At 36.3% G+C, this 24915-nt stretch overlaps 1 protein-coding gene and 2 long non-coding RNA genes across 10 annotated transcripts in view; 1 reads left to right on the plus strand and 2 right to left on the minus strand.

Annotated features, from left to right (window-relative positions):
- Nucleotides 1-24915, minus strand: part of DENND1B (DENN domain containing 1B) — a 272297-nt gene that overhangs the window by 180371 nt on the left and 67011 nt on the right. The window lies entirely within an intron of this gene.
- LOC116558635 lies at nt 885-15310 on the minus strand. The gene is made up of 2 exons (XR_004272106.1): nt 10817-15310; nt 885-4988 (listed from the first exon to the last, which is right to left on the minus strand). It is a non-coding gene; the product is annotated as an uncharacterized LOC116558635 (long non-coding RNA).
- LOC116558638 lies at nt 2792-17640 on the plus strand. Its single transcript, XR_004272108.1, has 3 exons — nt 2792-2803; nt 3104-3109; nt 17492-17640. It is a non-coding gene; the product is annotated as an uncharacterized LOC116558638 (long non-coding RNA).

The following is a 24915-nucleotide window of genomic DNA, read 5'->3' on the forward strand; positions in this document are numbered from 1 at the left end:
GAAATATTGGGAGCTAATATTCTGCAAACTTATACTACCTAATCCATTATAGAAGACCCACCTCTTGGAATACAAATTTAGTTCACACTTCCTGCTGATGTAATCTTTGGCCTCCTGCTGAGATTATAAGTGAAGACACCAATTTTGTCCTTAGTTCTTATCATGTAGAACACTATCTATGATAAAGTGAAATATGAACACCAGTTCTTTTCACATAACAGAAAGCCATCAAAGAGCCCTCACCAAATAGCAATGAGTTTTGATCACTCCAATCTAGTCTGCTTTGGCACAAGAGACCTTAAAGAGAAAACACAATTTCCTAAGTCTCTTACAGAGGATTTTACTCAATAGGGGAGAAATTATAAATAAAATTCTTTAATAAGCTTTCTCAGTTAAAAGTTAATAACTCTCCTGACTAAATTATATCATACCTTCTACTTACTCTTATAGTTTATTAAAATATATCATAAATAAGGGACAAAATAAAAGAGGAATGACATTTATAAAAGCAGATTAAGGTCAATCCTGTCAAGTTCGATTTAGCCTTAGATCAGCTAAACAGAAGAACTAAAATAGTTCTTCATTTCACTGAAAATTTCCGTGAAAGTATAATATACTCAAGTCTCTACCACATTTTGCTGTTGAGTTTTCTCAGCCTGTTGCCGCTAGTAATCGCTAGTTTCTACATTTAACAGCCTTTTTCCATTATTTATCATATTTAACTTTTCTACACTGTGTGACACTTTACTCAATGACTTTAACATGTGTTTATTAAGTAATCTACTATGTATGAAGCTGGGATTCAAAGATGAAAGTACTCTGCTCCTTGATCTAAGAAAACCAAGGTTTTAGATTAATCTCCCACTGAAAAGTTATCTTCCTAAATGTTGTGTGTTTTTTGTTTGTTTTTTTTCTTTTTTTGTAGCTCTCCTCCTGTCTTTGTCATTTTTCTTCTGGCTGCTTTACAACTCCCTCTTCATAAGCCGTCTCATTAGTGTTCCCTCTGGGCTCTGCATTCAGCCCTTACCTTTCCCTGAGGAATCTACTCTTATTGCTATACACAACTGATAAAAGTTTGGGCTCTCTAGCCAGAATGCTAGGTTCAGAATCCATTTGAACAACCTAACAGCTATGTAAAATCATTCATGCAACTTTTCCTCTCTTTGCTTCAATTTCCTATTCTGTGAAACAAAAGAGCTGTATTGAAGATAACTGCTATAATACAAATAATGTTCAACACAATGTCTAGCATGTAAAAATGCTTAGTAAACGGGAATCTTTTATTACTGAGGCAGAATAGTATAAATAGTTGAGAACGTGAACACAGAGGCCAGACTGCATTGACTCAAATCAATGTCTGCACTTAAGAGATGTGGAACCTTGGGTGAGTGACATGGCTTCTCTGCCTCAGCCTTCTCATCTACAAAACAGGATAATAACTAATATCTACTTCACAGTGTTGCAGTGAGAATTTGATAAATTTACAAGAGTTAAGTGCGTGGAGCAGCATTCAGTAAGGTTTTCCTAAGTATTATCAATGTTCCCAATGTGTCCTCAGAGCTGCATATTTTTTCATGCAACAATGGTTACTTTGATATTTTAACCATAATGTTTGAAGAAATAAAACACATTATGTCTAAGACTTATCTAATTATCTTCTTCAAAATTTTTCCTTTCCCTTAACTAACAGCATCACCGTGATTTATCTAATCTTCTAGGTAAGAAATTTCAGTAACTTTTACTCTTCACTTTCTTGAAGATCTCTCAGTAGAATCAGAAAAGGCATTGGGCAAAATTCAACACTTTTTCATAATAAAAAATCTCAACAAACTACAAACAGGGGGAGACTACCTCAAAATAAAGAAGGCCATATATGAAAAGCTCACCGTTAACATTATACTTAAGGGAGAAAAGCTGAAAGTCTTTCTTAAGATCAGAAACAAAGCCAAAATGCCTATTCTTATCACTCCTATTCAATACAGTACTGGAAGTCACAGTCAGAGCAATTAGGCAACAAAAAGAAATAATGGGCATCCAAACTGAAAAAGAAGAAGTAAAATTATTTCTGTTCACAGATGACATAATCTTATATGTAGAAAACCCTAAAGAGTGCATCAAAAATCTATTAGAAGAACTAAAAAAATTCAGAAAAGTTTGTTGTAGAATATATAAATCAACATACAAAATCAGTTGTGTTTGTAACACTAATATCAATCTATCTGACAAGCAAATTAAGGAAACAATCCCATTAACAATAAGATCAAAAAGAATAAAATTTTTAGGAATAAAATTGACCAAGGAAATGAAAGATTTGCAAATGAAAAACTACAGAATACTGATGAAAGAAATTTTAAGAGACACAAATAAATAAAAAGACATCCCATATTCATGAACTGGAAAACTTCAACATCATTACAATAGCCATAATACATAAAGTAATCTATAGATTCAATGCAATCCCTATCAAATTCCCAATGGTATTTTTTACAGAAAAAAAAACAAAAACCTAAAATTAATATGGAACCATGAAGGACCCCAAATAGCCAAAACAATCTTGAATTGGCTATTTGGGGTAGAATAACAAAGCTAGAAGCAACATATTTCCTCATTTCAAAGTATATTACAAAACTATGGTAATTAAAACATTATGGTACTGGCAGAAAGACATATAACCAATGGAATAGAATAGAGAGCTCAGAAATAAACCCATGCAAATATGGTCAACGAATTTTCAACAAATGTACCAAGAATGCACAATGAGCAAGAATAGTCTCTTCAACAAATGTTGTTGGGAAAACTGGATGTCTACATGTAAAAGAATGAAATTGGATACTTATCTTACAGTACACACAAAAATCAATTCAAAATGGACAAAAGGCCTAAGCAGCTTTTTGGCAATGGGTTTGCCACCAGAATAAGGGTGTTATGAAAACCATTCCTAAATGAAAGCCAAAATGGGAAAGAAAATGACTCATATCAACATCATCATCACTAGACATGTAGATTCATTCAAGTCCATTACTACTGGCCATCCAATCTATAAATGTGGTGGGACTGACCACAGAACCACAAAAAAATGTGAGGACAAGACTAGTGAGATGAGAAAGGGGTCCTTCAAGCATGCCTGGGTCTTGGGTAAATTGAAAGCTGAGCCTGAGCATGGTTTCACCACTGGTATCTCCAAGTGGAAATTTGAGACCACCAAATACTACTATGTGACTATCATTGAAGCCCCTATGTGACTATCATTGATACCCCAGGATACAGAAACATGTAATCATGTTTATTACAGGAACATTTATTGTATCAGTCCATTTTCACACTGCTGATAAACACATACCCAAGACTGGGTAATTTATGAAGAAAGGGAGGTTTAATGGACTCACAGTCCCACATGGCTGGGGAGGCCTCATAATCATGCTAGAAGGTGAGGGAAGATTGAAGTCACATCTTACATGGCAGCAGGCAAGGAGAGAAAGAGAATAAAGTGAAATGGGAACCTGTTATAAAACCATCAAATCTCACTACCACAAGAACAGTATGGGGGAGACTGCTCCACGAGTTAATTATCTCCCACCAAGTAACCTCCCACAACATGTGAGAATTATGGGGACTACAATTCAAGATGCAATTTGGGTGGGGACACAGAGACAAACCATACCCATCTCAAATTGACTGTGCTCTTCTTACTGTTGCTGCTGGTGCTGATGAATCTGAAGTTGGTTTCTCCAAGAATGGGCAGACTCATGAGCATATCCCTTCTGGCTTCCACACTGATTGTAAAACAACCAACTGTTTATGTTAACAAAATCGATTCAACTGACTCACCCAATAGCCAGAAGAGATGAGAAAATCCTTAAGGAAATCAGCACCTATATTAAGAAAATTGGCAACACACCTGCCACAGTAGCATTTGTGCCAATTTCCGATTAGAATGGTGACAATATGTTGGAGTCAAGTGATAACATATCTTGGCTCAAGAGATGAAAAGTCACCTGTGGAAAGATGACAATACTAGTGGAAACATGCTGCTTAAAGCTCTGGATTGCATCCTACCACCAAACTGATACAATTGACAAGCTCTTGTGTTTGCCCCTGCCCAGTGTCTACAAATTGGTGATATTGGTGCTGTCCCTTTGGGCCGAGTGAAGACTCGTATGCTGAAGCCCAGCATGGGGTCTACTTTTGCATCAGTCAACATTACAATTGAAGTAGAGTCTGCTGAAATGCACCAAAAAGCTTTGAGTGAAGCTCTTCCTAAAGACAATGTGGGCTTCAATGTCAAGAATGTGTCTGTCAAAGATAATCGCCATCACAGTATTGCTGGTGACAGTAAAAATGACTCACCAATGAAAGCAGCTAGGAAGCACTGCTCACATGGTAATCTTGAACCATCCAGGCCGGATTGGTCCTGGATATCCTCCTGTGCTACACTATCACACAGCTTATATTGCTTGCAAGTTTGCTGAGCTGAAGGAAAAGATTGATTGCCACTCTGGTAAGAAGCTGGGAGATGGCTCTAAACTCCTGAAATCTAGTGATGCTGCCATTATTACATGGTTCCTGGAGTGTTAAAAGCTCTTCTGACCATCCTCCTCTGAGTCATTTTACTGTTCATAATTTGAGACAGTTGCAGTGGGTGTCTTCAAAGCAGTGGACAAGGGGGCTGCTAGAGTTGGGAAGGTCAGCAAGTCCGCCCGGAAAGTTTAGGAGGCTAAATGAATATTATCCCTAATACCTGCACCCTAGTTTTATTCAAGTTGAAAAACAGTCCCAGAAGTATTTGTCTGAAAAGGCAATTTAAGTTTAATAGTAAAAGACTGGTTAATGATAGCAATGCATTACAAAAGCTTTGGAAGGAAAGGAGAACATTTTATGGAACATTTTTGGGTTTTTTGTGTGGGAGTCTTTAAGTTGTCAGTTTTTAAAATAATTACTTCTTACTGAAAATAACTTGAGCAAAGAAATCTGTCATAGAATTTTGAAACCTGGGGACAATCGGAAGATGGCTGATTAGGAGGAGCTCAGGATTGCAGTTCCCAGTGAAAGCACAGAGGGTGAGTGGACGACACATTTCCAGACAGATTTTTATTGCCCACAGTCCAGGAGATTCCCAGGTGGAGGAACCCCACAGGTCGCCAGCGCGCCTGGTGTGGCTGGCGCAGCTGCTTTGCCAGCGCCCCAGGGCAGCGGTTCTCCATACAAAATACACGGGCCGGTCACCATTTTAGCTGGCGACTGGAGCTCCGGGAAGGCAGAGTCGCCCATTCATCTGATTAAAAAGGGGACTGAAAAGAGGAGCCAGGCCAGGAAATTCCTGGGCAAAAAAACGCCGCGAATCTCAGCGCCACTGTTTCAGCCAGCGCAGTGGGTCACCATACGGGAAATCACAGAGATCCCCGCGCCTTTAGAACAGGTGACTGGAACACCTGGGAGAGAGTCAACCATTCAACTAAAAATAAAAAATGGCTCTGAGGCAGAGAGGTAGGTGATCAGGCTCAGCTGATCCCACCCCCACAAAGAAACAGCAATTGGAAACGCTCTGGGTTGAGAGTTTCACAGCAAGCACAGCTGAATCAGGGTGGGTCCAGCTCTGTTGGGGAGGAGCGTCCACCATTACTGAGGCACTCCACCACTACGGAGGTAGTCAGCCATTGCTGAGGCAGCCCCCCATTGCTGAGGCAGCCCGCCCCTACAGAGAGAGTCTGCCATTACAGAGGTGGGTCACCATTGTGGAGGCAGTTCTAACTACACCCATATAAACAGGACTGCAGGGAAGCTCACACAGCAGCTGGGCAGAGCCCACAGCAGCTCAGCAAAGCCTCTGCAGGCAGACAGTGACTAGGCTTCCTCCTCACTGGGCAGGGCAGCCCCAATAAAAAGGCAGCAGCACAACGGAAACTCATAAATAAAGCCCTAACTACCCATGACACAGCACCTGGAGGAAAAAAAGAGGGGATTTATGAGTTCTGCTGCAGCAGACTTAAATGTACCTGCCCAGCAGCTCTAAATGAACACTGGAGATCACAGCTCTGCACTTGAGCTCCTATAAAGGACAGACTGTCTCCTCAAGCAGCTTCCTGACCCCCATATATCCAAAGAGTCACCTCATAAAGGAGGGCTCAGACTGACATCTGGCAGGTATCCTTCTGGGACAAAGATAGCAGAAGAAGAAACTGGCAGCAACCGTTACTGTTCTGCAGCCACTGTAGGTGATCCCCAGGCAAGCAGGGCCTGGAGTGGGCCTCAGCAGTCCTATAGCAGAGGGGTCAGACTGTTAGAAGGAAAACTAAGAAACAGAAGAAAATAACTTCATCATTAAAAAACTGGACGTCCACTCAGAGACACAATCTGAAAGTCAACAACTTCAAAAATGACAGGTGAATAAATCCACAAAGATGGGAAGAAACCAGTGCAAAAAAGGATGAAAACACCTGAAACCAGAACACCTCTCCTCCTACAAGGGATCACAACTCCTCACCAGCAAGGGAACAAGGTTGGATGGAGAACGAGTGGGACGAAATGACAGAATCAGGCTTCAGAAGGTGGGTAATAAGAAACTTCTGTGAGCTAAAAGAACATGTTCTAACCAAATGCAAAGAAACTAAGAACCTTGAAAAAAGGATTTGATGAGCTGCTAACGAGTATGGACAACTTAGAGAGGAATATAAGTGAATTGATGAAGCTGAAAAACACAACACGAGAACTTCGCGAAGCATACACAAGTTTCAACAGCCGAATTGATCAAGCAGAAGAAAGGATACCAGAGGTTGAAGAACAACCTAATGAAATAAAATGAGAAGGCAAGATTAGAGAAAAAAGGGTAAAAAGGAATGAACAAAGTCTCCAAGAAATATGGGACTATGTGAAAAGACCTAATCTACCTTGGATAGGTGTACATGAATGTGACGGAGAGAATGAATCCAAGCTGGAAAATACTCTTCAGGATATCATGCAGGAAAACTTCCCCAACCTAGCAAGGCAGGTCAATATTCAAGTCCAGGAAATACAGAGAACACCATAAAGATATTCCTCAAGAAGAGCAACTCCAAGGCACTTAATCGTCAGATCACAAGGGCCGAAATGAAGGAGAAAATGCTAAGGGCAGCCAGAGAGAAAGGTCGGGTTACCCACAAAGGGAAGCCCATCAGACTCACAGCAAATCTGTAAATGTCTATTAGGTTTGCTTGTTCCAGCTCTGAGTTCAAGTCCTGGATATCCTTGTTAATTTTCTGTCTGGTTGATCTAATATTGACAATGGGGTGTTAAAGTCAATATTTAACTTTAATATTGAGTGGGGGCCAATATTCAACATCCTTAAAGAAAAGAACTTGCAACCCAGAATTAATTATCCAGCCAAACTAAGCTTCATAAGTGAAGGAGAAATAAAATCCTGTGCGAACAAGCAGGTACTCAAGAGATTTCATCACCATCAGGCCTGCTTTACAAGAGCTCCTGAAAGAGGCTCTACACATATAAAGGAACAACCAGTACCAGCCACTCCAAAAACATGCCAAATGGTAAAGAGAATCAACACAATAAAGAATCTGCATCAACTAACGGGCAAAACAGCCAGCTACCATCAAAATGGCAGTATCAAATTCACACATAAAAATATTAACCCTAAATGTAAATGGGCTCAATGCCCCAATCAAAACACACAGACTGGCAAATAGGATAAAAAGCCAAAACCCATTGGTGTGTTGTATCCAGGAAACCCATCTCACATGCAAGAATACACAAAGGCTCAAAATAAAGGGATGGAGGAAGATTTACCAAGCAAATGGAGAGCAAAAAAAAGCAGGAGTTGCAATTTTCTTCTCTGATAAAATAGACTTTAAACCAACAACGATCAAAAGAGACAAAGAAAAACATTACATAATGGTAAAAGGATCAATGCAACAATAAGAGCTAATGATCCTAAATATATACGCACCCAATACAGGAGCACCCAGATACATAAGGCAAGTTCTTAATGACTTACAAAGAGACTTAGACTCCCACACAATAATAGTGGGAGACTTTAACACACCATTGTCAATATTAGACAGATCAACCAGACAGAAAATTAACAAGGATATCCATGACTTGAACTCAGACCTGGAACAAGCAAACCTAATAGACATTTACAGAACTCTCCACCCCAAATCCACAGAATATACATTCTTCCCAGCACCACATCACACCTACTCTAAAATTGACCACATAATTGGGAAAATCACTCCTCAGCAAATGCAAAACAACGGAAATCATAAGAAACAGTCTTTCCGACCACAGTGCAATCAAGTTAGAACTCAGAATGCAGAAACTAACTCAGAATCGCATAGCTTCATGGAAACTGAACAACTGGCTCTTGAATGTTGACTGGATAAACAGTGAAATGAAGGCAGAAATAAAGATGTTCTTCAAAACCGAGAACGAAGACACAACATACCAGAATCTCTGGGACACATTTAAAGCAGTCTCTAGGGGAAAATAAATGCCCACATGAGGAGCAAGGAGAGATCTAAAATTGACACCCTATCGTCAAAATTGAAAAAGCTAAAGGAGCAAGATTAAAGAAACTCAAAACCTAGCAGAAGACAAGAAATAACTAAGATCAGAGCAGAACTGAAGGAGATAGAGACACAAAAAACCATTAAAAAAATCAATAAATCCAGGAGCTGGTTTTTCGAAAAGATGAACAAAATAGACAGCCCACTAGCCAGATTAATAAAAAAAGAGAGAAAAATCAAATAGATGCAATTAAAACGATAAAGGGGATATCACCACAGATTCCACAGAAATACAAACCATCATCAGAGATTATTACAAACAACTCTATGCACATAAACTAGTAAACCAGGAAGAAATGGATAAATTCCTAGACACTTGCATGCTCCCAAGCCTAAACCAGGAAGAAGTAGAAACCTGAATAGACCAGTAACAAAGTCTGAAGTTGAGGCAGCAATTAAGAGCCTACCACGAAAAAAAGCCCAGGTCCAGATGGGTTCACAGCCGAATTCTACCAGACATACAAAGAGGAGCTGGTACCATTCCTTCTGAATCTGTTCCAAACAATCCAAAAAGAGGGAATCCTTCCCAAATCATTTTATGAGACCAACATCATCCTGATACCAAAACTCAGCAGAGACTCAGCAAGAAAAGAAAACTTCAGGTCAATATACATGATGAACATAGATGCAAAAATCTTCAATAAAATACTAGCAAGCCAATTGCAACAGCACATCAAAAAGCTTATCCACCATGATCAAGTAGGCTTCATCCCAGGGATGCAAGGCTGGTTCAACATATGCAAATCTATAAATGTAATTCACCACATAAACAGAACCAAAGACAAAAACCACATGATTATCTCAACTGATGCAGAGAAGGCCTTTGACAAAATTCAACAGCCCTTTTTGCTAAAAACCCTCAATAAGCTAGGTATTGACGGAACATATCTCAAAATAATAAAAGCTATTTACGATAAACCAACAGCCAATATCATACTGAATGGGCAAATACTGGAAGCATTCTCTTTGAAATCTGGCACTAGACAAGGATGCCCTCTCTCACCACTCCTACTCAATATAGTACTGGAAGTTCTAGCCAGAGCAATCAGGCAAGAAAAAGAAATAAAGGGTATTCAAATAGGAAAGGAGGAAGTCAAATTGTCTCTATTTGCAGATGACATGATTGTATATCTAGAAGATCCCATTGTCTCAGCCCCAAATCTCCTGAAACTGATAAGCAACTTCAGCAAAGTCTCAGGATACAAAATCAATGTGCAAAAATCAAATTCAGTCCTATACACCAATAACAGACTTAAAGAGAGCCAAATCAAGAACGAACTGCCATTCACAATTGCTATAGAGAGAATAAAATACCTAGGAATACAACTAACAGGGAACATAAAGGACCTCTTCAAGGAGAACTACAAGCCACTGCTCAACAAAATAAGAGAGGACACAAACACATGGAGAAACATTCCATGTTCATGGTTAGCAAGAATCAATATCGTGAAAATGGCCATACTGCCTAAAGTAATTTACAGATTCAACGCTATCCCCATCAGGCTACCAATGACCTTCTTCACAGAACTGGAAAAAACCACCTTAAACTTCATATGGAACCAAAAGAGAGCCCACATAGCCAAGTGACTTCTTAGCAAAAAGAACAAAGTGGGAGGCATCACACTACCGGACTTCAAACTATACTACAAGGCTACAGTAATCAAAACAGCATGGTACTGGTACAAAAACAGACATATAGACAAACGGAACAGAACAGAGGCCTCGGAGGTGACACAGCATATCTACAACCATCTGATCTTTGACAAACCTGACAAAAACAAGCAATGGGGAAAGGATTCCCTGTTTAATAAATGGTGTTGGGAAAACTGGCTAGCCATATGCAGAAAGCAGAAACTGGATCACTTCCTGACACCTTACACTAAAATTAACTCCAGATGGATTAAAGACTTAAACATAAGACCTAACACCATAAAAACCCTAGAAGAAAATCTAGGCAAAACCATTCAGGACATAGGCATAGGCAAGGACTTCATGACCAAACAATGTTGAATCATGAGAACACATGGACACAGGGAGGGGAGCATCACACACTGGGGTCTGTTGGGGGGAAATGGGGGAGGGACAGTGGGGGATGGGGAGTTGGGGAGAGATAGCATGGGGAGAAATGCCAGATAAAGGTGAAGGGGAGGAAGGCAGCAAATCACGCTGCCATGTGTGTACCTATGCAACAATTTTGCATGTTCTTCACATGTACCCCAAAACCTAAAATGTAATAAAAAAAAGAAAAAGAATTTTGAAACCCATTAAAATACTTTTTAACTTTAAAAAAATAGAGTTAAACATAAGACATGAAAAGTGTTAAACTCTTAGATGGAAACGGAAAATCACTCACGACCAGGGAAAAACTTTCATGACATTGGTCTTGGCAATAATTTCTTGGCTACAATACCAATTATGGATATATGATATGGATGTTTATAAACACATGCACAAGCAACTAAGGCACAAACAGACAAGTGGAATTACATCAAACTAAAAATCTTCTGTACTGAAGACAACCTAAAGAGTGAAAGGCAACCTATAACATCTAAGAAAATATTTGCAAACCATACATATGATACGGGGTTACTATCCAAGCTATGTAAGGAACTCCAATTAACGTAACAGCAAAAAAAAAAAAAAAACCTGATTAAAAATTGATAGAAGGACTCAGACATTTCTCCAAGGAAGTCAAATGAATAGCCGAGAGTTATATGAAAATAGGCTCAACATTACTAATTAGGAAGGAAATGCAAATCACAGTGGGATATCATTTCACACCTGTGAGAATGCCCATTATCAACAAACAAATAAACAAAGATAAGCATTGGAGAGGATGTAGAAAAACTGGCACCCTTGTATACTGTTGGTAAGAATATCAAATGGTATAGGAGCTATGGAAAACAGTTTCCCAAAAAATTAAAAATAGAACTACCACATGATCCAGCAATCCCACTTCTGGGTATTTACCCAAAATAACTGAAATCAAGATCTTAAAGGGGTATTTGCTCTTCCATGTTCTCTGCAGCATTGCTCAGAATGGCGAAGATGTGGAAATACCCTAAATGTCTACCAATAGATGAATGGAGAGTGAAACTGTGTTATATACACACAATGGAAAATTACTCAGCCTTAGAAAAAAGAAAAAAAAATCCTGTCATTTGCCACATGAATGAATCTGGAGAACATTATGCTAAGTGAAATAAGCCAGATAAGCCAGTCTCAAAAAGACAAATACTGCATGATTCCACTTAAATGAGACATCAAAAATAGTCAAACTCACAGAAACAGAAAGTTGGATGGTGGTTGCTAACCAGGGTCTGTGAGTAGGGAGATATGGCAAGTTGCCATTCAACAGGTACAAAATTCAGTTACATAACATGAGTAAGTTCCAGAGGTCTCATGTACAACACTGTGCTTATAGTTTAAAATACTGTACTGTAAACTTAACAATTGTTTATAAAGTACATGTCATGTATCTGTGTCTCCACAATAAAAAAAAGAAAGAAAAAAAATCTCAAATCCATTCCCTTTCCCACTTTCTCTTTGACCTTTCCCTAGTTCAGGTTCTCAACAGTTCTACTAAACAATTACGATAGTCTTCCTACTAGTCTCCATGTCTCCAACAGACTCCTTTTACCAATTCAAAGCACTTAAATCTAAAGTTACCTCTTTAAAATATAGATGTGATGTGGAAACCTCCGAAATATGTACCACTATGGTTATTCCCTATGAGTCAATGCCAAAGAAATTAGCAAAGTATACAAAGTTCTTTATAATCTGACACAACTACCTTTGTAGACTCAATATCAAGCTCCATATATCCCACACTCTAGCCACATTAAATTAGCAATTATTTGAACATGTTATTGTGCTTAATTTAATATTTTGTTACTTCTTCCATTCCCTACGGCTCAACTTGAAGTTATCTGATATTAATCTTCCTCCTTAACATCCCATATCCTATAAATAATAACTCCACAGACAATCATATAAAAATTTCAGATTATTACAATTAACAATCCCAGCTGGTCATATCAAAAGGAGCAAGTTAGTGATATTGTCTACCTCTTAAAAACTGAAATATTTATAAGGGTCATAGGGTATGATTATCAAATTATATTTTCCAGTATGGATTTAAAGACATAGGTTGGAGCCCATAAAAGCAGTTGTTCTTGGAGATTGTTCTCTTTTGCTAAACTTTGCCTGGTACCCAAATCATCATCCTCTCCTGAAGTCCAGTCAGAGGTTTCCTTCTACTTAGAAGATATTCTATTAGAATACCTGGCACATCCAAAGTTAAAAATATCATCTTCCTTCAAAATATGATCCTCTTACCATATGCCTTATTTTTACATTTTCATGCTTCTTCCTAACTTTTTGCAAACTTTAGAATCAGGGAACAACCTTTCCTTTATGAATACATCAATAACTAGTTAAAACCACATGGACTCTGTGTCTGCATTTTACAAAAATGACCACTAGATTGCATTATTGTCTGGTCAAACAGGCTAAGGACATAGCTGTATGTTACCACTTAGTACTAATTCACCAAGATAAGCTGCAATACTGTCACTTATCTAGAAAAATAAACATAAGTAAACACGTGACTGTTTAAATAACTGATACAAGGTATCAAAATAATTCGTATTTTAAATAAAACATTCACCATGACAATTAGTTAAAATATGTAAATACAACAATCATGAAGTTAATTTTTGAAATTAGGTTCATTTAAATGTACATAAAGATTAAGCAAATATTGTATACTACTTAAAATATTTCTAATCATACCTAACATTACGTCTTTAAGATTTAAAAGGTCTAAATATGCAAAGGTCTATTAAAATGCACATAATTTATCTGAATCAAAATGAAAACATATCTAATAAGTAATACTATTCATCTGGACTCTTTTAGCTCTCTCTTAACATACAAATGCATTCCTTTTCTCCAAAACAGGGCAGCTGGGAATGAAGGATTTCAAATGATCATTTTCACATCATATTCCATCTTTTCATCAGTTTCTCCTAGCTTTTCTTTGAGCTCCATTCTTTTACAAGAGGTCTCTTTTTAGATCGGTCCATATTTCCATAATCCACACTGCTGCTTCCTCCTCTTCTCCCCAGGGTAGAATAACCCCCACATCCAGAACTATGGCCTACAACTGTCATTAAGCCTTGTAACAATAACAAGATAACAAAAGAACGGGTGGGGAAGAGGCTAGCTGGTAACATATGTTGATCAAGTTCAATATTCTCAGCTAATATGCAATATTTTTAAACTTAAAAATTTTAATAATGAAATGCCTTCATATCTACTTCTTCTCCCAAAGTGTATTTCAGGCTTAAATTTTAAACATCAATAAGCAACTTGGCAATATTTCCTTTAAATATTTTATCTATTAATAATGTGAAAGGGGAAAGGAAAAATAGAAATCACATCAAACAGAAAGGTGAGGTGGCGATTCATTTTATAACCCACAAGCCCCACTCAGCCTATGCTAAAAAAAAAATTAGAAAAATTCCCCTAGAAGTCATTTTTAAAGCAATAGATAGTAATAATAAGCAAAAGTATTTCAAAGTAACATATTTTATGAGTTAATCATGACTTTATGCCAATTTTGCAATACTTTATTTTCTATCAAGTAACATTTTAAATGTTACTCTTGCTGTTTACATCTTTTGTTTCACTTCAGAGTTAACTAACTTTAACTTCTTTTTAAATTAAAGATAAAGAAAAATTTGAAATGGAAAACTTTGAACTGGCAGAGAGATTTTCATGTCATGTTACATTTATGTTTTTTCTCCTGACTTTGGGAAAATTGCTTCTAATTTATCAGCCTATGTTATGTAACCTTGAAAAAATAATTTCTCCACTCTATTTCTCTCAAAGGTTCAGAACTCTTTACAGAACTAAATTCCAATTCTACTTTTGACAAATGTTTACAGCTTAATAAAGAGTAACCTTTTGGGAAACCACTTTTATTTCTTTCAATCAGAATCATTTACTATTATTTAATTTCTATAGGTTACTGCATATATCAGACCTTCCAGGTCTGGCTTGAGTCATTTACATAGTTAGAATATAAATTTCACTGCCATAAAAATAGATATAAAAACTTCACCTCTAAGATCTCATTAAAGTAAAAATCTGTTCATCCTTCAACAGAAAAATAAGGTCATTTGTACAGGGATTTTCAAATACAATTTTATTATCTAAAATGTATGCAAAAATATTCTTTTCAATGGGAGTCCACTAGATCAAATATTCCAACAAATGCTTCAACTATAAAGCAAAATTCATAAAATATCACTGTTTTTCCAAATTAGTTCCTCTGTTTGCAATAAAATTTTAAAACTTTAACAGTAGAAAATAAAAAACAAACATGCAAGTAAAATAAGAATGTGATTATGTTTTGCCTTGAGCTTCCTCAAGTGCACCTGCAAAAGAAATGAAAAGTCTTGTCCATGTAAAGACGGATAGATAACAAAGACACATTTACGACAATGATTTTAGATTTATATATTTTGCCACATTTGCCCCTTACAATGTTTCATTCTCATTCACCTTTTTTTAGTCATAAGAACACACCAAAATGACAATACTGTATGTATCTACAAAGAAGCTAATAAGAAATAATTCCCATTTTAGCATTACCAAAATACACGACAAATAAAATTTTTGGAATATGAAACCAAGCAATCAGCCATAATATAATTATAATTCTCTTACATCTACCCATAATTGCTACAAAATTTATAAATTTTTATTTAATTAAACATTAAGAAATCAATTTGTTTTAGAAATGCAAGTTTATATATAATATTAATAGGGACAATGAGTTTATATATTATAGTCATAGGGAATTTACTATCACACATCAAACATTGGTTCACGACATTTCATTCTTTACATTTGGAAACACAATAGTTGATATAGAATGCAACTAAATTCTTTTCTGTCTGATGTAATCACTGGTAGTTAAAAACGGCAGAATCAAGCCCAAACCAGCAAAAAGAAATCCAATTTTCAGAAATCCTCAAACATTTAACTATTTATTTTGAAAGTATTAGAATTTAATAATTTATTTCTGCATAATTTAGATCTTCTTTGATGATGATACAAGAAGCAAAATTATAGAATACTCAATGTATCTCAATTTCAAATCATGAAAAACTTTAATCATTCCTACCAAATATCTTTTAAATCAATACAAAAATGTTTCAATTATGAATATATAAAAAATTATTTAATAATAAACCAGGCATTCTTCCTAAACCATGCAGACCTTAAATCCTACCTGCATGACTATTGGATCATTATTGAATATAAAAAGAAAACTGTATATAGTGCTGAGTATATTGGATTTAGTGTCAGCTAACTAGCTGGCTGCTAGTTAATTTAATAATGACCCAATAGTTATTATTGAATATAGAATAAAACAAAAATGTATGTAGTGAGTATACTGGATTTAGTGTCAGCTAACTAAGCTGGCTGCCTGTAGTCATTCCTATGAAGATGCAGCTAAAGGGTAAAATTTTAAATTCTCTTCTATTTTTTTCCTATTATAATACATAATTTCTTCCTATTATTCATTCTTACAGTTATAGTTTAAACTGTTTCCAGATAATTTCTACCAAGATTTAATTAATAAAATTTTTATCGTTATAATTTAAAATAATCATGTAACATATGCACTTTTCTAAAAGGATTTCTTAATGCATTTTTATTATTTATAAAGGAAGCACATACTAGGTTGTCAATATATACTGAAATTTAATTTTACCTCCTACAGAAATTAGGGGCAGGGGAAGGAACAAACAAGTCAGGCACTATCAGGAACAGTCAAGGATCTATTAAATCTTCATGATATCCAACCCCTCTGCTACGTTACATCATTTCATTCAGACTTTTATAAATTCCTATTGTATGTGTTATAACACCAGTTCAAAATCTTTCCAAATTTAAGGTGAAACACCATTCTTAAATCCATCCTTCTTAGATTACCTTGCCTATTATTTTTCCAAGAAGATTAAGATAAGTGACCACAAATTTATTCAACTTCCTCTGACTCATCACTCATTCAACTAGCTGCTCAAAAACACATAGGCATATCTTATTATGTTCCAGCCATTCTACTAGATGTGGAGATTGAAAAATGAGAAGTTCTGTCCCTTTTCCTTCAAGAAACATACATACAGCCTAGGAGAGATAGAGACATGAAAAAAAAATGAAAATACAGTTTACAATTAGAGATATATATAAGAAGCTATGGAAGTACAGACAGCTTGCCTTGCAGGTTCAGGAAAGCCTTCAAAAAAGGATTAATTTTCAAACTCAGTTTTAAGAATAAATAGAAGCGGACCACACAAAAGAAGAAACAGAACGGAAAAGAAAAGTAAAAACAGAAATTCCACAAAATAAAAAGAAACAAAACCTAAGAAGACAGGGGACAGTGTGTGAAAGAAGTCTGACCATGACCCCTTATTCGCTGAAAACCTACCCCAGTGCTTCAGACAGACCTTAACTCCTACAATGAATCCTGTGAACTATTACGTCACTGATAGCAGGGAATACTTTTTGATGGCAAAAACCATATAACTGGCAGGGTTAGGATTCAAACTCACATCTACATTATCAAAAAGTTATGTAAGTCTTCAGCTAAATAAAATAAGTAACATTTTAAGTCTCTATCACTCTACCTCAACTTCAAATCATGAATTAATTCTGTCTTTCCACTACAATAGGGTATCATACTCAATTATCCGAACTATACATGAGTGTCCTCCACTCTAAGAACAGGACGAATTAAAGGACAAAGCTCAGTGATCAAAAAATAAGGCTTAAAGATCACTTCCTGTTTACCAGCATCTCTTCATAAATCTCAGTCACGCACTCAAATTAGAAGTAGAGCCAGAACACAAATTGAATAGTCAAGACCCATTGGCATGCTGGGTTCAGAAGACCCACCTCACATGCAAAGGCAACACATAGACTCAAAATAAAGGGATGGAGAAAAATTTGCCAAGCAAATGGAAAAAAAAAAAAAAAAGCAGGGATTGCAGTCCCAGTTGCTGACAAAATGGACTTTAAACTAACAAAAGTCAAAAAAGACAAAGAAGGGCATTATATAATGGTAAAGGGAACAATTCAACAAGAAGAGTTAACTATTCTGAATATATATGCAACCAATATAGGAGCACCCAGATTCATAAAACAAGTTCTTAGAGGCCTACAAAGAGACCTAGACTCCAATACAATAATGGGAGACATTAGCATCCCACCATCAGTATTAGACAGATCAATAAGACAGAAAATTAATAAGGATATCAGGGCTTGAACTCAGCTCTGGATCAAGTGGACCTGTTAAATGTCTACAGAATTCTCTACCCTAAATGAATAGAAAATATATCCTTCTCAGTGCCACATGGCACTTATTCCAAAATCAACCACATAATTGGAAGTAAAATATTGCTCAGTAAACGCAAAAGAACAGAAATAATAACAAACAGTCTCTCAGACCACAGTGCAATCAAATTAGAAGTCAGGATTAAGAAATTCACTCAAAACCCCAGACTTACATGAAAATTGAACAACCTGCTCCTGAATGACTTCCGGGTAAATATTGAAATTTGGCAGAAATCAAGAAGTTCTTTGAAACCAGTGAGAGCCAAGAGACAACATACCATAATCTCTGGTACACAGCTAAAGCAGTGTTAAGAGGGAAATTTATAGCACTGAACGCTCACATCAGAAAGCTAGAAAGATCTCAAATTCATACGCTAACATCACAATTAAAAGAGCTAGAGAAGCAAGATCAAATTAATCAGAAAGCTAGCAGAAGACAAGAAATAACATAGAGAAGAATCAAAGGAGATAGAGACATGACAAACCCTCCAAAAACATCAATGGACCCACAAGCTGTTTTTTTGGAAAAAAAAAAAAAAAGCAGACCACTACCTAGGCTAATAAAGAAAATAATCAAGTAGACACAATAAAAATGATAAAGGGGATATCACCTCTGACCTCACAGAAATGCAAACTACCATTAGAGAACAATATAAATACCTCTATGTAAATAAACTCGAAAATCTAGAAGAAAAGGATGAATTTCTGAACACCTACACCCTCCCAAGACTAAACCAGGAAGAAGTTGAATCCCTGAATAGACCTATAACAAGTTCTGAAATTGAGGCAGTAATAGCCTACCAACCAGAAAAAGTCCAGGACCAGCTTGACTGACACCTTCATTCTACCAGAAATAGAAGAAGGAGCTGCTACCATTCCTGATACCAACACCAGGAAGAGACACATACAAAAAAAGAAACTTCAGGCCAATATCCCTGATGAACATAGATGGGAAAATCCTCAGTAAAATACTGGCAAACCAAATCCAGCAGCACATCATAAAACGTATCCATCATGATCAAGTTGGCTTCATGCCTGGGATGCAAGGCTGGTTCAACATATGCAAATCAATAAATGTAATCCATCACTTAAACAGAGCCAAAGACAAAAACCACATGATTATTTCAATAGATGCAGAAAAGACCTTTGATAAAATTTAACATCGCTTCAGGTTAAAAACACTCAATAAACTGGATATTGATGGAACATATCTCAAAATAATAAAAGCTATTTATGATAAACCTACAGTCAACAGCATTCAATGGGCAAAAGCTGGAAGCATTCCCTTTGAAAACCAGTACAAGACAAGGATGCCCTCTCTCACTACTCCTATTCAACACAGTATTGGAAGTTCTGGCCAGGGCAATCAAGCAAGAAAATGAAACAATGGGCATCAAATAGGAAGAGAGGAAGTTGAATTGAGTCTATTTGCAGATAACATGATTTTATATTCAGAAAACACCATCATTTCAGCCCAAAAACTCTTTAAACTGATAAGGAACTTCAACAACATCTCAGGATACAAAATCAATGTGCAAAAATCACAAGCATTCCTTTACACCAACAATAGACAGAGAGCCAAATAAATCATGAATGAACTCCCATTCACAATCACTACAAAAGAATAAAATACTTAGGAATACAGCTAACAAGAAACATGAAGGATCTCCTCAAGGAGAACTAGAAACCACTGCTCAAGGAAATAAGAGAGGACACAAATGGAAAAACATTCCACCCTCTTGGATAGGAAGAATCAATATCATGAAAATGACCATACTGTCCAAAGTAATTTATAGATTCAATGCCATTCCCAACAAAGTACCATTGACATTCTTCACAGAATTAGAAAAAAACTATTTTAAATTTCATATGGAATCAAAGAAGACCCCATATAGCCAAAACAATCCTAAGCAAAAAGAACAAAGCTGGACGCTTCATGCTACCTGACTTCAAACTATACTACAAGGCTACAGTAACCAAAACAGCACAGTACTAGTAACAAAACAAACATATACACCAATGGAACAGAACAGAGACCTCAGAAACAATACCACATATCAACAACCATCTGATCTTCACCAAACCTGACAAAAACAAGCAATGGGGAAAGGATCTCCTATTAAGCAAATGGTGCTGGGAAAACTAGCTAGCCATATGCAGAAAACTGAAACTGGACTCCCGCCTAACATCTTATGCAATAATTAACTCAAGATGGAGTAAAGACTTAAATGTAAAACCCAAAACCATAAAAACCCTAGAAGAAAACCCAGGCAATACTATTCAGGACATAGGCATGACCAAAGACTTCATGACAAAAACACCAAAAGCAATTGCAACAATTGCCAAAATTAACAAATGGGATCTAATTAAACTAACAGCAAAAGAAACTATCATCAGAGTGAACAGGCAACCTACAGAATGGGAAAAGAATTTTGCAATCTTCCCATCTGGCAAAGGTGTAATATCCAGAATTTACAAGGAACTTAAATTTACAAAAAAAAAACAACCCCATCAAAAAGTAGGCAAAAGGTATCAAGAGGCACTTCTCAAAAGAAGACATTTATGCAGCCAACAAACATATGAGAAAAAGCTCAATATCACGGATCGTCAGAGAAATGTAAATCAAAACCACAATGAGATATTATCTCACAAGATTCAGAATGGTAATTATTAAAAAGTCAGGAAACAATAGATGCTGGTGAGGCTGTGGAGAAATAGGAATGCTTTTACACTGTTGGTGGGAATGTAAATTAGTCCAACCATTGTAGAAGAGATTCCTCAAGGATCTAGAACTAGAAATAACCATTTGAGCAGCAATCCCATTACTGGGCATATACCCAAAGGAATATAAATCATTCTGCTATAAAGACAAATGTACACGTATGTTTGTTGCAACACTATTTACAATAGCAAAGACATGGAACCAACCTAAATGGCCATCAATGATAGACTGGATAAAGAAAATGTGGTACATATATGCCATGGAATACTATACTGCCATAAAAAGGAATGAGATCATGTCCTTTGCAGGGACATGGATGAAGCTGGAAGTCATCATCCTCAGCAAACTAACACAGGAACAAAAAAACCAAACATCACATTTTCTCCCTTATAAGTGGGAGTTGAACAATGAGAATACATGGACACAGAGAAGGGGATAACACACACTACGGCCTGTTTGAGAGGCAGGGGTAAGTAGAGGAAACTTAGAGGATGGGTGAATATGTGCAGCAAGCCACCCTGGCACATGTATACCTACGTAACAGCCAATTCTGTGCTTGTATCCTGATTTTTTTTCTTGTTTTTTGTTTTTTTGGAAGAAATTAAAAAAGAAAAAAAAGGAGGAGGGAGAAAAAGGAAGAAGAAAGAAGAAGAAAAAGAGCAGTTAGCATCTGATTTCCAGTCCAATCTTCCTTCTCCTAATAGACTTCTGGAAGGCAAGAATCACATCTTCTTCGCTACAGCTTTATTGTGCCAGACAAGCACCTTTCAAAGTACCCTATGAGTAATTTTAAATTTTTAAGACAGCTACAGCTACATGCTAATTGCCTAGGCTAAGTTCATTTGTTTAATATTTGGCAAAATTTTTCATCTCTGATTTAAGAGTAACAATCAAAAACATAACTTAAAATGCCTTGAAAATATAGCATTACTTGTATAATTCTTTCAAATTTCCTACATATCTATTTTATGTGTTCATTATGCACAGTATAACTAAAAATATTACCAAAAATGTTGACGCCTGTGAGACTGTATGTCTATACTTCAGAAAGACCTTTGCTCTTGTTGTGTTAGTATGAAATGTTTCCCTATCTCTGGAGAGTACCAATAAAGTAGATTATAAAGCCTCATAAATTAAAGACACTCTGTTATGACTAACTTACAGAGAGAAATGTACATAAATCGAAGATTCCCAAAACACCTATAAAATAAGGAAGTTGAACTTCTCATATTTCAAATGAGCTAGACTTTCAAAATAATTCTTAGAGAATTCAATTCATATTATTAAGGTAAATCTTTAGAAATCTCAAGTTTTATAGCTTTGGCTTAATAAAAATAGCCATGTCTCCTCTGATTTAATAATGTTAAGGACAGAGTAAGTACACATTTTATTTTACTTGGTTATGTTTTTCCCAAATGTATACAGGTTACTGAACTAATAACCAACTATGACATGTTAAGGTTATATAAAATGTAAATTTCTTTTTAACCAAACTTAATCACTATTCTGGAAAACTTTATGACAGCAGTGATTATACTTTGTAGTATATCTACTTGAATACAATTTCCAAAATCTTTAGGTAACCACAATGTGAAACTGGTATTATATTGACTTAATCAGTAGATAATTCCTCAGAATACTAAAACATTAATTACTAAGCATATTTGTCTATATACTTTTTCTTATTTTTGTATGCTATAAAAAGGCAATACCTTTGAGTTCTATTAACAAATATATTCATTTTTCCTATTTTACAAAAATGTAAGAGATGTGGGCAGCTGCAGAAAACTGGTATTCACGAGCTCTGGTACTCTGTTAAAACGCTTGTGTATGATTGAAAGTTCTCAAATATCTAACCCTCCAGTGTTGTTGCTGCTGTGTTTTTTCCTGCAAGATGTTAGTTACTTAGATTAAAAGTTATAATTATAATACTATGAGTGTTTAAGACTATACTAGGGGCAACAGTGTCAAAGAAACAACTGAGTATATACTTTTGTTTCTTAAAGGAAAAGATTAGCTTTGCCCTAGATCAGCAGTTCACTTCAGCTTTGCTTTTTTGTTTTGTTTTGGTTTTGTTTTTTTTGTTTTGTTTTGTTTTGAGACAGGGTCTCACTCTGTCACCCAGGCTGGAATGCAGCGGCACTATCTTGGCTCCCTGCAACCTCTGCCTCCCTGGTTCAAGCAATTCTCCTGCCTCGGTCTCTCAAGTAGCTGGGATTACAGGCCTGTGCCACCAGGCTCGGCTAATTTTTTTGATTTTAGTAGAGACAGGGTTTTGCCAGTTGGCCAGGTTGGTATCAAACTCCCGATCTCAAGTGATCTGCCTGCCTCGGCTTCCAAAGTGCTGCGATTACAGGCGTGAGCCACAGCACTCGGCCCACTTCAGCTTTGCTTTTATAAAAAAAGAAAAGAAAAAACACCCCTATCCTCCTTTTCCTTACAGGGACTTATTAAGGACCCTGGAGAGCGTTGTTCATGTGTAACTACAGAAATATATTATATTAGAAATTAAAGTTAATAAATTTTTTAAGAGGTATGGATCTATAAAATAGCAATCGTGAATTTGGTGGATGTTAACACAAATACCATAAATGATGATGGTATTACTTTTCATAGTCATCATTTTGATTTTGCAGACCTCTTAGATGTCTCAAAGTGTTCGGTCTTCAACATGAACACACAATAGGCCACAATGTGATTTTTGTCTTGTTTGATAATATCAGACTCGGAAAAGAAGCTATGAACATCGTTAAAATCAACTTCAGTCAATTTTGATGGGTCTGCTTCCTTAATGTACTGATTAATTTTCTGCCTACAATAAAAAGGTTTATTCCTACCTCTGCAGCAATTCTCAACTTTGAATATTTACACTTTTTTATTTTCTTAGGTTGCAAACATTTTCCATTATTTTCAAATCCCCAATGTGTCCTCTCATCACTCACATAGAATATTGTTCAACATTTCTTGAAATGATAAAAATCAAACTGATCCTCTCTTTAGTCTTCTCTACTCTCTCCCCAGTCCCTCAAAAATAAACTTTTTGGCCAGACTCAAGCCTGTAATCCCAGGACTCCGGGAGACCAAGGTAGAAAAATCACTTGAGACCAGGAGCTCAAGACCGGCCTAGGAAACATAGTGAGACTCCATCTCTAAAAAAAAAAAAAATTAGCCAGAAGTGGTGGAGCACGTCTGCAGTCTTAGCCACTGGGGTGGCTGGGGTGGGAGGATTATTGAGGTTGAAGTGGGAGGATAGCTTTATTCTGGGAGCCAGTGGTGATGGCACTACTGCACTCCAGCCTGGACAAGAGAGACATTGTCTCAATCAATCAATCAATCAATCAATAAACTTTTTTCATGCAATCTCTTTTTTTCCTTACACTTGTACTCTTTTCCATTCCTAATGTTAACTATTTCAGATCCTTCTTACTTTTCATTGAACTACTAAAACAGCTACCAAATTAATTTCCATGCCTCTAGTTTCTACCACAACCAATCCATACTGAAATCTCTCCCATCTGAAGAACTCACTCTTTAGCAAGGCAAACGGTGCCAAAACCCAGCTAATTTACTTTTATACTTTTATCTCCTAATACTCTCCTGTACAAAAGCTTCCACTGTATTTAAAAAAAAAAAAGGAAAAAATTTAATCAAAGTTCCTAAAATGCCATATCAATTGTCCCACTGGTTCCTCAATTGTCAAAAGAAGGAAAGCACACTCCAAGAGGCATATAATAAACCAGCGCCTACGGGGACCGACAACTCCATGTGATAGAACCAAAGAGGCAAATGGATTGATACTATTTATTTGGACTAAATTACATACTGCTTTTAAATTCTAAAGATACCAAGAGAAAAATTTCACAACAATCTTTTTTAAGGGAGGTAAAATAAGTGAGGAAAGTTTGAGACAACATTCCAAGCAAAAAAAAAACAATAAAGCTTAAAATATAAGAGTATATGCTTTTGAGTCCAACAAACATGTCTTCAAATCTTAGCTCTGCCTCTTACAAGCACTGTGACCTCAGGTATGTTTCTTACGTAAGACTCAGTTCAGGGATGATACTATCTCCCACTAGTCCTGGAAGGATTTAAAAAGAAAATGAAGTACGCACATAAGTCTCCTAGTATAGTGCCCAGTACATGATGAGTGAAATAAAGAGCTTTTTAAGGTTATAATTACTGAGGTAGCCTCAGATCCAGAGAAAAGGCTAGTTAAGGAGCAGGTAG

Source organism: Sapajus apella, unplaced genomic scaffold, assembly GCF_009761245.1.
Source record: "Sapajus apella isolate SASKATOON/1434 unplaced genomic scaffold, GSC_monkey_1.0 scaffold22, whole genome shotgun sequence".
NCBI lineage: Eukaryota > Metazoa > Chordata > Mammalia > Primates > Cebidae > Sapajus > Sapajus apella.